Below are 14,738 nucleotides of genomic sequence, written 5' to 3'. Positions count from 1 at the left end.
CTGGATGCTTTATTAACCACTTTCTCAACGTGTCCTGCCACCTTCAATGACTTATGCACATAGACACCCAGGTCCCTCTGCTCTTGCATCCCCATTAGAATTGTACCCTTTATTCGATATTGTCTCTCCATGTTCTTCCTACCAAAATGAATCACTTCACATTTCTCTGCATTGAACTTTATCTGCCACCTGTCTGTCCATTCCACCAATTTGCCTATGTCCTTTTGAAGTTCTCCACTATCCTCCTCACAGTTCACAATGCTTCCAAGTTTCATATCATCTGCAAACTTTGAAATTGTGCCCTGTACACCAAAGTCTAGGTCATTGGGGCATTTGGACCAGTTCTGTGGAAGGTGGGACCTGTACAAGCCAGATGATCTACACCTGAACAGGATAAATAATGTCCTTGCAGGAAGTTATAAAATTTGACCCATTTATATTTTAAGCTGACTGCAAAATTAGAAGCTAGCCGGATGCTTGAGAACTAATGTTAGCACTAATTGATAACCTGATCTGCACTATTACTCATTTATTCATTTGTACTGTGATGATCCTGTAGTTTTTTTGGGGAAAGAATGCGGTGTACCTTTAAGGCTGGAAAAAGAGCTGTACTGCTTTAAGGCAGCAAGTTCAAAAGACCGTCTCAAAGAATGCATTCTTGTTGCCTTGGATACAGCCACTCGGATTGAGTATCGAGAGTTACAATTTAATTTTGAACCGGCTTATAGTGCAAACAGCCTGTTCTAACAGAGGACACAGACAGCTGTGTGCTAGCACCTGAAAGGAGAACTCTCAGCTAATTTAAACTGAAGGAAGGGAAGTTGGATTGTGACAATCTTTTATCCCTCAAAAATTCTAAAGCCAGATTGATTCTTATGAAAGTGGTTACGGGTTGTTGATCTACTGCAGTCATTGCTGGAGAAGGAAGGAAGGAATCACTTACCGCTGGAATTAGGCTACTGACTGTTCTACTGTTGAAGAACCTTTTTTCTCCCCATCAGACAGCTGTGAGGACTTCAGGCAACCTTGGACTTTTTCACCTCCGGGAGAAGTGTAAATTTGCAAGGACTCTATAACTTTTTCTATTTTCAATGTTGTTTATATCTTAGTAGTGTTTAAGAATTTAGTTTTTCTAATTAAATAGTTAATTTGTTGATCTAAAGACACCTGGTTTGGTTAGCCTCATTTGGGGGTTAACAAATGGTACAATGTGGCTGGGTCTTTCTTTAATATGGAAAGTTTAAAATAATATGTTAGGCGATCAGTGGAGGGACGGGATTGAATTAATAGTGCGTTTCTCCCACCACAATCAGATTTGTATATTTTGATTGGGGGCTTTGAGTGGAGCGGTTGGTCATAACATATTAATTGGGGGCTTGTCCAGGATTTGAATCACATATTAATCATATTCTTAATTAGGGACTCACTCGCAGTTGAGTCATATTTAATTTGGTGGCTCGCGTTTGGGATCAGAATCAAACTAATTTAGAGGACTCATTTGGAATCATAGCAATTACCTATCTCTGGGATAACATATTTAAATTGGGGTCCTGTGTTTTGCATCATATTAATTGTGCCCGAGTCTGGGATCATCTCAATTGGAAACTCAATTGTCGGGATCTAAATCTAACATCAATTACAAAGAAATTAAAACAACCAGGTCTCTTGTATAATAAGGTACAATCTATACCATTGTTATGGCATTAGAGTTTTTGGGAAAGCAGAATGTTTCCCTTAGAGACTTGATTACTTTAACTAAGAACAAATTAAAAGAATTGGCAGCATAATTGGGGTTGGAATTGAAATCAGGTGCCAAAAATTAGAGATAATTGACATAATGGCCGAACATCTGGAATTAGTAAAAGAAGAAGATGATGATGATAAAGAAGATGAATCAAGAGGGTAGTAGGTCCAAGAATAATGCAATGGAATTGGCTAGGATTCTGTTAGAAATGAAAAAACTGGAGCTTCAACAGGAAAAAGAAAAAGCAATGGCATTAAGAAAACTTGAATTGGAAAAAGAGGAAAAGGAGAAAGAGAGAGCATTTCGGAGAGGAAGTAAAAGAGAAGAGAGTGAATTTAAATTAAAAGAGATGTAACTAAGACAAACGGGTTAGGATGAATCTGAATTTAGATCAGGACCCAGCGAGAAGTTGTTGAAATTTATACAGGCTCTTCCTAAGTTCAAGGAAAAGGATGTAGAAGCATTTTTCATATTTTTTGAAAAAGTAGCCAAACAGATGAAATGGCCGAAAGAAAGCTGGACATTGCTTATTCAGGGCAGGCTGGTAGGCAGAGCTCATGAAGCTTATGCCATGTTTTCTGAAGAGGCTTCTGCAGATTATGAGATGGCAAAAAAAGTTGTTCTCGCTGCGTATGAGTAAGCCCCTGAAGCCTACCGTCAGAAGTTTAGGAACTTACAGAGATTGGCTGGGCAGACATATTTAGAATTTGAGAAGGTGAAGCAAATGAATTTTGACCGTTGGATATGGGCATTAAAGATCGAAACCACATATGAGAATCTTCAAGAATTGATTCTCTTGGAAGAGTTTAAAAACTCCATTCCTTCGGTAGTGAGAACACATATAGATAACCTGAAGGTTTTGAAAGCTAGGCAAGCAGCAGAGATTGCTGATGATTTTGAGCTTGTGAATAAGCCAAGCTATTTTGTCCGTCACCCCCATAAACCCAAGAAGGATAGAAAGTGAGAGAGTGAAAGGAAGGCAAGTAGCCGGGGACAAGAAGGAACAGCTGGGAATGCCCCAGGATCACCTCCTCAGGTTAGAAAGGAAGGTGCTGAGGGTAGAAGTGAGGTTCGCAAGCCAAAGTGTTATAATTGCAACAAAACGGATCATCTTTGTTCAGAGTGCTGGAAATTGCGTGGTAAACCAATAGGACTTGTTGGGGTATGCAAAGTTAGTGCAGAGGAAAAGACTCTGACTGAGAGTATAGCAGGCCAGACTATAGCTTTAATGACAACTGTGAATGTGAAACCAGATACTAAAACTAAAAGGAGTGCAGAGGTTAAGAATAAAATACCTGAGAGTTATAATGAATTTTTGTCAAAGGGGAGAGTAACTCCGTATCCTGTAAGTGAAGCAGGAAAACCTATCATTATACTTAGGGACACAGGACGAACTCAAACACTCTTGCTGGGGAAAGATATAAGGTTTCCACCAGAGAGCGCCTTGAACGCTAAAGTTTTAGTTAAGGGAATTGGTGTGGTGTGTATACCCGTACCTTTGTATAAAGTACGCCTAGAGAGTGACTTAATATCTGGGATAGTTACAGTACGTGTTATCCACAGTTTACCAGTAAAGGGAATTGATCTACTCCTAGGAAACGATTTGGCTGGATCAAAAGTATTAGTTTCTCCTATAGTTACAGAGGAACCAAGTGAAATTAAGGAAACGGAGCAATTACAGGAAAAAGTACTGGGAATATTTCCTGCCTGTGTAGTTACCCAAGCAATGGCTAAACAGGATCCATTGTCGGAGGTAAAAGGGGCACCACAAATAGATAGCCAGGCATCTGAAACCTTATTTGGGGATTTAGATAATCCAAATGAGATATTTAACAGATCGTCTATCATTGCAGCACAGCAAGCTGATCCAGAGATATACCGAATAGCACAGATGGCTCTGTCAGAAGCTGAGACGAAAGGCGTTCTGGAAGGCTATCATTTGGCAAACGGGGTTTTGAGGAGGAAATAGAGACCGCCTCATAGGCCTGCAGATGAGGACTGGACAGTTGTTGAACAGATAGAGGTACCACCTAAATATCGACAAGGATTATTAAGGTTAGCACACGACATTCCCTTTGCAGCACATAGGGGAATTCGGAAGACTAAATGACACATAAGCAAACATTATTACTGGCCAGGTCTTACAAAGGATGTGAGACAATTTTATAGGGCATGCCACACCTGTAAAATGGTGGGAAAACTGCAACCTACCATAAAACCAGGGGATGAGGTATTAGTGTTGTTACCATCATAGGTAGAACCATTAAAAGCACAGTTCAGTGACCCATTTTTTTTATTCATTCATGAGATGTGGGCATCATTGGCTATGCCAGCATTTATTGCCCATCCCTAATTGCCCTTGAGAAGATGGTGGTGAGCTGCCTTCTTGAATTGCTGCAGTCCGTGTGAGATAGGTACACACACAGTGCTGTTAGGAAGGGAGTTCCAGGATTTTGACCCAGCAACAGTGAAGGAACGGCAATATAGTTCCAAGTCAGGATGGTGTGTGACTTGGAGGGGAACTTGCAGGTGGTGATGTTCCCATGCATCTGCTGCTCTTGTCCTTCGAGGTGGTAGAGGTCGCGGGTTTGGAAGGTGCTGTCTAAGGAGCTTTGGTGTGTATAGAGTGATCAATAGAATGGGTAAGGTAGATTACTTGATTGACCCCTGATCATCAGAAGAAGAACCAGTTGTGTTACATAAATATCTTCAAACAATATTACCGCAGGGAGGAGGATAAGCCAGTACAGGTATGTCAGGTAATCGGGACTGTTGAGAAGGAAAAGGATATGAGGATGAGGCAGAAGTAGGCCTAGGAAATTCTAAGATTGAACCTCCAACTATCCAATTAGCGAATGCAGAATGGCTAGGAAAATTGAACAATAGGCCTTTACACTTAGAGGCAAAACATCATGAAGTCCTAACCAGGGTTTTCACAACGTTTCAAAAAGTTTGTAGGGATAAGCCAGAATGTACAACCTTAGCCACACATGATGTGGGTATAGGGGGAACCATTCCTTTAAAACGACATCCTTGTCGCTTAGGTCCAGACAGACAGGCCCAAGTGGAAGCAGAGGCACAATGCATGCGGAAGGGCAGCTCAGTTGAACCTAGTCAGGACAGCTGGAATTCGCATGGGGTCTTGATGTCTAAACCTGGTGGGCCGGCTCAAACTTGCATAGGCTCTAGAAAAGTCACTGTGGTAAAGAAGGCAGACTCCGACCCAAATTCTTATTTAAGGACTGTATGGACAGAGTGAGCAACACAATGTGTCTTAAAGAGACAAATGTGTTGGAGGAAACCTGTCAAATTCCTTTGACACCCCAGGGTAAGAAACAAAAATCAGCTTCTGTTACACCAGACAGGGTTTTACAGTGTCAAGTGATGCCACATAGGTTAAGGGGTACTTGAAAAACTTCTCAGAGAATAGTAAACCCAGTAGTGGTCAGTGCTCCTAACTGTGCAGTTCACCTGGCTGAGGTGATAGACAATAGGGACACTTGGAAGGAAAACATGAAACAATTGGAAGACTATGCTTGGAAATTTAAAAATGGGTTAATTGGGACAAGCTTTTGAAAATTTAAAGCCGAAATGTTCTGATGGAACTTGTTGCTGTAGTCTTAACATTTTAGAAAAATGTATGCCTGTAAATGCAGGAAAGAAATGTGTTAGGGTTGTTTTTCAATTTGTATTTTTTACCCATTGTAATGAAACGCATTCCAGGAATGGTGTTTCATTCCGCCAGGGCGGAGGTGTTATGATCCTGTAGTTTTTTTTTAGGGAAGAATGCGGTGTACCTTTAAAACTGGAAAAAGAGCCATACTGCTTTAAGGCATGAAGCTTGAAAGACTGAGTCAAAGAATGCATTTTCATTGCCTTGGATACAGCCATTCAGAGACTGTGATTCAAAGGGTGCATACTCGTCGTCTTGGATACAGCCACTGGGACTGAGCATTGAGAAATACATTTTGTACAATTTAATTTTGAACTGGCTTATAGTGCAAACAGCCTGTTCTAACAGAGGACACAGACAGAGAGCTGTGTGTTAGCACCTGAAAGGAGAGCTCTCAACTAATTTAAACTGATGGAAGGGAAGTTGGACTGTGACAATCTTTTATCCCCAAAAAATTCTAAAGCCGGATTGATTCTAATGAAAGTGGTTGCGAGTTGTTGATCAACTGCAGTCATCGCTGGAGAAGGAAAGAATCACCTGCTAGACTACCGCTAGAACTTGACTACTGACTGTTCTACTGTTGAAGAACCTTTTTTCTCCCCATCGGACGGCTGTGAGGACCTCTAGCATCCTTGGACTTTTTCACCTCCGGCAGGGGCGTAAATTTGCAAGGACTCAATTTTTTTCTATTTTAAATGTTGTTTATATCTTAGTAGTGTTTAAGAATTCAGTTTTTCTAGTTAAATAATTAATTTGTTGATTTAAAGATACCTAGTTTGTTAAGCCTCATTCGGGGGTGAATAAATGTTGCAATTTGGCTGTGTCTTTCTTCAATTTGGAAAGTTTAAAATATGTTAGGCGATCAGTGAAGGGACAGGATTGAATTAATAGTGCGTTTCTCCCACCACAATCAGAATCGTATATTTTGATTGGGGGCTTTGACTGGAGTGGTCGGTCGTAACAGTACTTATTTAGAAACCTATTAACAAAGAAGCAAACATAATATTGGCCATTTGATCTGCTGATGTTACTCAATGTTAGGAATCATTACAGACTCATCAGTGTAACCTTTTTAAGGTGATCTGTTTGAGATTATGACAAATTGATATATTTTGTGAATTGCAATTCATTTCAAAGCAAGGCATCAAACATTTTAATAACCAGATTGCTCAAAATCCACAATCTATGCCAAGCTGACAGAATTACATTTCAGACTGCTAGTAAGTATTTCCAGGTAAGATTAAAGCCAGATTTTCTCACATCAACTTGACCTTGGCTTCAAGATATTATTCAGCCTGGATTTTGCTCGATTGAAAATTATAAAACTCCCAGCAATAAAGATTCCAGTATAGTTTTAGGATGTAATAAGAATTGCAAATTGCCAGTAGACAAATTAGCTGTAAGTATCTCCATGACAATAAGCATTATGTAAATAATGTTTATTGTGGATTGACCCACACTTTGTTGGAGAACTATGCCTGAAAGGCATGAACGTTTGACTGAACGTTTATGCACCAGCACAGTAAATATCTAAAGGATTGGATCTGACATTTTAGCAAGTATGCAATGATCCCTTTAAATTTTCTTTGATCTACACAACCTGTTTATGTCAATCCCCGGTACCTTTACTTTTTTTGTGTGGCCACGCACAAGCGGTATGTTAAAGGGGGCAGCTAGTGAATGGCCTGCACACAGCTTAGAGGGAACATTGCACATAATTGTATAATGTGCAAGCAGTTTTCAACTTAGTGACTTTTGCACTGAACAAGGTGAAGGTTATAAATAATGGTGAATAGAATACTTTTCCAATCATTTTTCTCAACCACATTAGCTTCACGTCAGGTGCAGTACAGCCAGCTGGAGAGAAAAGCTTTCTGCTGAAGAGCTCAGTAGCATTCATTTAGTGTCATTGTGAATTTTCCACTTCCTAAACTGTCTTCTCTGCATGGGAGTGTCAATCATTAACAATAATTGTGTTAGCAGTTCACACCCATTAAGAATTAATTAAGGATGCCCAAAAAGCAAAATATTGCAGATGCTGGAAATATGAAAACCGAAACAGAAAAGACTGGTTAGGATCTGAAACACTGTTTGACTAGTTGACTTCTGTTTCTCCACAGATGTTGCGTGACCTGCTGAGTATTTACAGATTTTCCTGCTTTTATCTTGAGATCTTGAAAAAATTACTCAAACTCATTTCATGCGAGAAACAGGCAGGATTTTCCCATGGGCTTCGGGACCCTGACGTCAGGACCAATTGGGGTACCCAAGCGTACACATGGCGGAAGCCAGACCAGGGAAGCTATTTTCCTCTAGGCAGCCTCTTAATTGGCTCACTGTCCCGGAGGGGTGAAAGTTAGTAAATCTGTTTTAGAGGGGCTAAGCAGGTAGGCTCCTCCGATTGGAGGGAAAACCTCTCCGGCAACAACTTTTGGGCCACAATTACAGCCTTTGCTGCCGATGGCCCTCCACACTGCCATAGAGAGGCTGTCTCAATTAAGCTGGCGGTCTCTGCGCACAGCGGGAAGCCAATCCGCTACCGGCAAAATGCCGGTGAGCGCTCTAAATGGCCCCGAATTGGGGCATTAAATATGCAGATTGGCTGCTCAACCCCTTGCAGTGAGCAGCTGATCCCAATGCCAGCCTGCCCCCAGGAAACTTGCTCAGTGATGGAAATGTGTTGGGGGAGCAGTCCTGACACAGCAACCCCACTTCACTCTCCCTCCCCACCTCCACTCCCGCTATCCTGTGACCCGGAAATTTCTGCCCACAGAGTCAGCGGAGAGAGGAAAGTCTCACCCAGCAATCTGGGTTGGATTTTGCCTCGAGGTGAAAGCCTGTCTTTACCTCCTTATACCACGCACTTACTTGAAATTAAAACACAGTTTCTCACATTTTAATTAACTCATCAAATGCAGTATAGGATTTGATGGCTTGTATATTGAGGAAGCTGGGAAGGATTAGTGAAAGTCATCTGTAGAAAGTGGCCAACCAAGATTAAATATTAAAGATGCAGAAATGAATCAATAGATTGGGGTGTAGCTTGATGATATTTTGGGATCAGAGAATATTTTTGCTGAACTTTCACTCTAGAAATGAAATGAGTGAGTCTGAGTACATAATAGAATAGATTGTACATGTTCTGTGCAAGGAACAGGCTTCATAGCTAAATGAATTTTCTCACTATTTTGTTATGTTCTCACTGACTTTTCCCTCTCATTAAGCTGCCTGATGTCATTTGCCATTCCATGACTGAGACCATGATTTCTGTTATCTTCATTGTTCCATTCTAGCATTGGCTGCTAAAAAGTATGTATGCATGAACACTTGAGATGACTCACATCATTCTTCCCTCCCCCTTTGAAAAGTAGCACACTGCTACCTCTTTGTGATTTTTATTGACACAGAGAAGAAACTCAATATATAGTAAATCACAACAACAATCACAACCTTGTATCCGCCACTCTTGAGCACACCACACTAGTCCACAAGTGCAGTGCATAACAGTTTTTGATCTGTTTAGGTTAATGATTTCTATGATGCAGTGCAGTTTGCCCAATTTTGACTTGGCATTTACATAAATAATTTAAAAATGTAAAGTATAACAAAGCGATGATTTTTATTTGTATCCCTCATTACAAAAAAAAAGAAAAGGACGGCTTGCATTTATACAGTACTTTTCATAACTACTGGATGTCTCATAGCATTTTACAGCCAATGAATTACTTTTGAAGTAAGTCACTGTTGTAATGTAGGAAACGTGGCAGCCAATTTTGTACATAGCAGGTCATACAGAACAACACAGTAATCTGTCTTCATTTTTGCTTTCTCTGAATTGATCGAGTGACATCAAGCCAGGCCCCAGGATATTAGTCTTCACAAAAGTGACTAGCAGCTGCATGCCAGTAGTAATCTCATAAGATTCAGGAGGCCCTGACATCCTGGCAACTAAGTCCTGAGATGGACCTGCTGAAAGCTGCAAAACTTCATAACCCCGCGTGCTTTCTGCAAAACATACAAGTGTTGTAGTAGGTTAGCAGAAAGGTCCACATACATGATGCATGGAGAGCCAGAACCAGAATCTGAGCAACACCAACAGCAACTCCAGCTGTTTTCTTTGAAGCCACATACCCCTCCACAGGCAGAGGGGATGGCCACTGAGATATAGGTGGAAGGAGGTGGGACCCCCAACAGAGGATTTAAATGCAGAGGAACATCTATCCTGACAGGTGCAAGCACAGTGCCTCATGAGGTTCAGACTATCTCAGCAGGTCGCTGCTGACATCTTCATCCTCATGGTGCAGGACTGCCTTTCCAGTGGACCAGGTGGGCATGCATTGCCAGTGGCCGACAAGGTGTCTGTCACTGGAGGCCCACCCACCCCCTGCCCCCCACATCTCACAACCCCACATCTCTGACTCTTGCAAATTTGTGTGATCTCTTCTGCAAGGAGAGAAAGCAGGGAGGTGCAAGTGTTAGGAATAGCTTATGCTCAGAGGAGTGAAGGACAACATTTGTGTATGGTGACTGTGAGACATGGGTGTGAGAGGGCAGTAGGCTAAGGGTCATTGCGAGTGTTGGCTGCTCAGATGGGAATGTGAGGTGCCTGCAGATAGAGGAATGAGTGGAGCTGCAAAGGGTCTTGTTCTGAGATGTGCTGTGCAGGAGAATGCTGTGCAAGTAAGAGTGTGGGTTTTGGCACCTGACAATGTATAACTGCACAGGGCATTGACAAAACCACACCGACAGTACTGCGTACAATTTTGGTCTCCTTTCTTGAGGGATATACTTGCATTGGAAGCAGTTCAGAGCTGCTTGGGGTGAACCTCAACAAAAACCACCACATCTCTTTCTAGACCTGCTTTGCAAAGGCACAATCCAGAAGGAGGTGGACGATGGTCTCTTCCCCACCGCAGCCCCCTCAAGGGCAGTATGCAGAGGCGGTGAGACTCCGAATGTGCAGAAAGGGTCTGATGACAGTGAGGGATCTTCTCACCACCAATCAAGCTATGTCTTGGTGCTTATTTGGATGCTCTGTGTGGACCACTGCCTGATGGGCTTGTGGTCAAAGGTGTTTTTCAGTACAAACTTCTCCATGAGGGAGTGGTACGGCATTATCCAACAGAATGGAGCATTCTGAAGCAATGTGATCAGATCCATCCTTCACAACACCAGGGTCATATCGAACCTCAGCACGTAGTGACACTTGGTGACTGCATACCGGGGATCTTCGCACAGCTCGCACAGCTCGATGCAGCCACAGACAAAGGTGGCCAGCATGATGAGGGCGATGTTGGGTACAATTTTTCCCCCTTTATCTAGAGCTTTGAGCATTGTGTCCCTGTGGACACAGTCCATTTTTGATCTCCAGGTAAAGCTGGATGGCTCGGGTGACCGCCATGGCACAGGAGTAGGGTATGGGCCAGACTTGTGCCATGTACAACAACACTGAGAGCATCTTGCACCTGATGACCAGGTTCTTGGAGAGGGAGTGTCAACCCCACATGACCAGTTTCTGTTTCACCATGACTGCTCACTCCTTCCAGTTTTTTGATGCACCCCCGGCCCCTCCGAACCATATCCCCAGAACCTTCAGGTAATCTGAGCTGACGGTGAAGGGGACAGAGGATTGGTCAACCCAGTTCCCAAATAAAATGGCCTCGCTCTTATCGTGATTTACTTTGACTTCTTAAACCATTTCAAACTGGTCGCAGATGTTCATCAGCCGGTGAACTGACAGTGGATCCGAGCAGAAGACAGCTACATCATCCACGTGCAGGGACGCTTTCACCTATGCGCCCCCGCTGCCTGGGATTCTCACCCTGCAAATGCCCGCATCCTTCCTGATGGTCTCAGCAAAAGGTTTGATACAACAAATAAACAAGACAGGGGAAAGAGGATGTTGTATGGTCGCTTTATGAGTGATGTCCCTTTGAGAACTCAGTATGCGAATGAGCTAAGTACCAGGATGTAGTCATGTGACTAGAAGCCATAGTCACTCTGCACCGCAACACCCTGGACAAAAATTCTGTATATAGTTTGATCTGTGTTGTATGTATTAGTTTTAGCTGTTAATAAACCTTGAGATCTTCAAGAAACTGGAATCATCATACTTCATTGTGTTGCTTAAGATAACACACACAACACATGACAGCGGACAACTCTGTCTGACTCCAGATCTGATGTGAAAACTTTCCGTTTCCCACCCATTCATTGAAACTGCTCTACTGAAGTTTTTGTAGAGCAGTTGGATCCAATTGCAGATTCCCTCTCCAAACCCTATTTTGGATAGCACATACCTCATGTAGGTGTGCGATGTCCTGTCAAAGACCTTCTCCTGGTTCAAGCTGATAAAGCAGGTGTCCACCCCGTGTCCCGTACATAGGCGATCGTATCCCTGAGTAGCACGAGGCTACCTGAGATCTTCCTGTCAGGCACAGTGCTGGTCTGATTGGGGTGAATCTCCAACTCCAGAGCAGACTTGACCTGATTGGTGATGACATTGGACAGAATTTTGTAGTCCACTTTAAACAGTGAAATGGGCTGACAATTTCTGGATTTCCACCCTCTCCCCCTTCCACTTGTAGATGAGGGTGATGATGCCTTTCCCCATGGATTCTGACATGCTGCCAGCCAGAAGTATACTCTCGTATACTTCCAGGAGGTCTGGGCCAATCCAGTCCCATAAGGTCGAATACAACTCGACCGGTAAGCCATCGCTTCTGGGAGGTTTACTCATCTCGAAGGACCTGACGGCCTATGTTAGCTCGTCCAGAGTTTGTGGTTTGTCTAGACTCTCCCGCATACTGTCATCTAAGGCCTCTGTGATAGAGGTCAGGAAGGACTGGAGGCCGAGCTGTCTGTGGGATTCACGTCGTACAGCCCAGCATAAAAGGATTTGCTGATCTTTAGTTTGACAAACTGCGATGACCTGACCGAGCCGGTCTCTTCCTTCAGGCTGCTGATCACAGGGCTCTTTCTGTGTACCTTTCGGAAAAATATAAGCATGTCTCTTCTTGCTCCATGGAGCGGACTCTGGACCAGAAGATGCTATTGAAGGCCTCCACAGCAAAGAGCGAGGCCTGCTGGCTCTTCATCTCTTGGAGATCCTCCTTGACCTCGACCCCCATTGATTGCAACAGAGCAGATTCTGCATTCTTTTCTGGAGTCGAGACATTTCCCTCTGTCTCTCTCTCACTTCTGAACATCTTTGAGGATGAACAACCTCTTGATGTTTGTCGTGATCGCTTCCCACCAGTGCGTTGGGGACTCAAAGAGAGATTTCATGGTTCTTCAACTTTTGTAATCCCTTTTGAGTTCCTCAATGTTCTTTGGGGTCAACAGTTTCACGTTCAGCTTTCATATCCCCTTGCCAACCATCTGGTCGTCTTGTAAGTAACAGTCCACCAATAGGAGGCCGAAGTCAGAGAAGAACATTGGCCTGACATTGGTGGATCTGACCGTGAATGTTTGGGACACAAACAGGAAGTCAATCCCGGAATGGACAGACCCATCTGGTCTTGACCAGGTGTATCTAACGCTGCGGTCCATCTGCAGGGTTGTTGAAGATGTAGTGCAGCTTGGCAATGTTGACTGTTTCCATCAGGAGTGTGGGCGTGGCATCTATTTGACTCTCAGCCTGGCTGGATCGTGCAGCTGCATCAATGATGCGGTTGAAGTCACCGCCTAGAATGACCGGCCTGGACATCACCAACAGCAGTGGGAACTGCTGGAGGACGGTCAGCCACTCATTGTTTTGAACCGGGTGTATGTGTTGATTAACTGCAGTGCAGCATTTTTGTACGTTACGTCTGCTATGAGGAGACGACCACCCACCACCCTCTTATCTTCAGAGATTGTGAAGTTGCCTCTGCGCAGCGGAATACCCAGGCCAGAGGAATGGGAATCATTTCCCCCTGACCAGATCAGTGGCCCGTGAGACCACCATTGTGACTATAGCCTGTAGGTCCTGAGGTGCAGTATTCCACACTCCTGCAGAAACAGCAGGTCTGCTTTGACCTTGGCTAGATACCCCAAGGTTGAAACACATCACGTAGTGGACTTAACGCTGCACACATTAAAGGAGGCTATCTTTAAACCTATTAAAACTGTATGTTGCTTACTGCTCCAGGTCACATTACTAGTCCCAGTCCTTGGGTATATTCCTGCATGCCCATTGGTTGAGGAAGGCACCCTCTGCTCCTGTCCTTAGGAGAGCTCACCTCACTGCAGCCCTTCAGCTCCCTCAGATGGACCTCCAGATAGGAGTGGGAAACCCGGGGGCCAGCCTTCCCAGGTCTCCTCACCATTCCTGTGGCTGCTGCAGCCTAAAAAAAATCCAAGTCCTGGTAAGCTTCTGTGAAGCATTCCATGGCCCTTTTAATTGTCGGAGCTGCGGGCTGCCAAGTCCCCGGATTCTGATGGACTTCATCCTAGGGTGTTAAAAGAAATGGCTAGTGAGAAAGTTGATGCATTGGTTTTAATTTTCCAAAATTCCCGAGATTCGGGGAAGGCTCCATTAGACTGGAAAATAGCGAATGTAACTCCTTTCTTCAAAAAGGGAGGGAGACAGAAAGCAGGAAACTACAGGCCAATTAGCTTAACATCTGTCTTCGGAAAAATGTTAAAAGCTATTATTAAAGACGTTATAGCAGGACACTTCGAAAAATTCAAGGTAATCAGGCAGAGTCAACATGGTTTTGTGAAAGGGAAATCATGTTTAACCAATTTATTGGAGTTATTTGAAGAAGTAACATGTGCTGTGGATAAAGAGGAACCTGTGGATGTATTGTACTTAGATCTCCAGAAGGCATTTGATAAGGTGCCACAACAAAGGTTATTGTGGAAAATAAAAGCTCATGGTATAGTGGGTAACATATTGGCATGGATAGAAGATTAGCTAGCGAATAGGAAACAGAGAGTGGGCATAAATAGGTCATTTTCTGGTTGGCAAGATGTAATGAGTGGTATGCCACAGGGATCAGTGCTGGGGCCTCAACATTTTAAATGACTTGGATGACTTGGATGAAGGGACCGAAAGTACGGTTGCTAAATTTGCCGATGACACAAAGATCGGTAGGAAAATAAGTTGGGAAGAGTACATAAGGAGACTACAAAGGGATGTAGATAGGTTAAGTGAGTGGGCAAAAATCTGGCAAATGGAGTATAATGCAGGAAAATGTGAAATTGTCAATTTTGGCAGGAAGAATATAAACGAGCATATTATCTAAATGGTGAGAGATTGCAGAGCTCTGAGATGCAGAGGGTTCTGGGTGTCCGAGTGCATGAATTGCAAAAGGTTAGTATGCAGGTACAGCATGT

This window comes from Heterodontus francisci, chromosome 5, assembly GCF_036365525.1.
Source record: "Heterodontus francisci isolate sHetFra1 chromosome 5, sHetFra1.hap1, whole genome shotgun sequence".
Taxonomy (NCBI): Eukaryota; Metazoa; Chordata; class Chondrichthyes; order Heterodontiformes; family Heterodontidae; genus Heterodontus; species Heterodontus francisci.
This window is presented reverse-complemented; position numbering follows the sequence as displayed.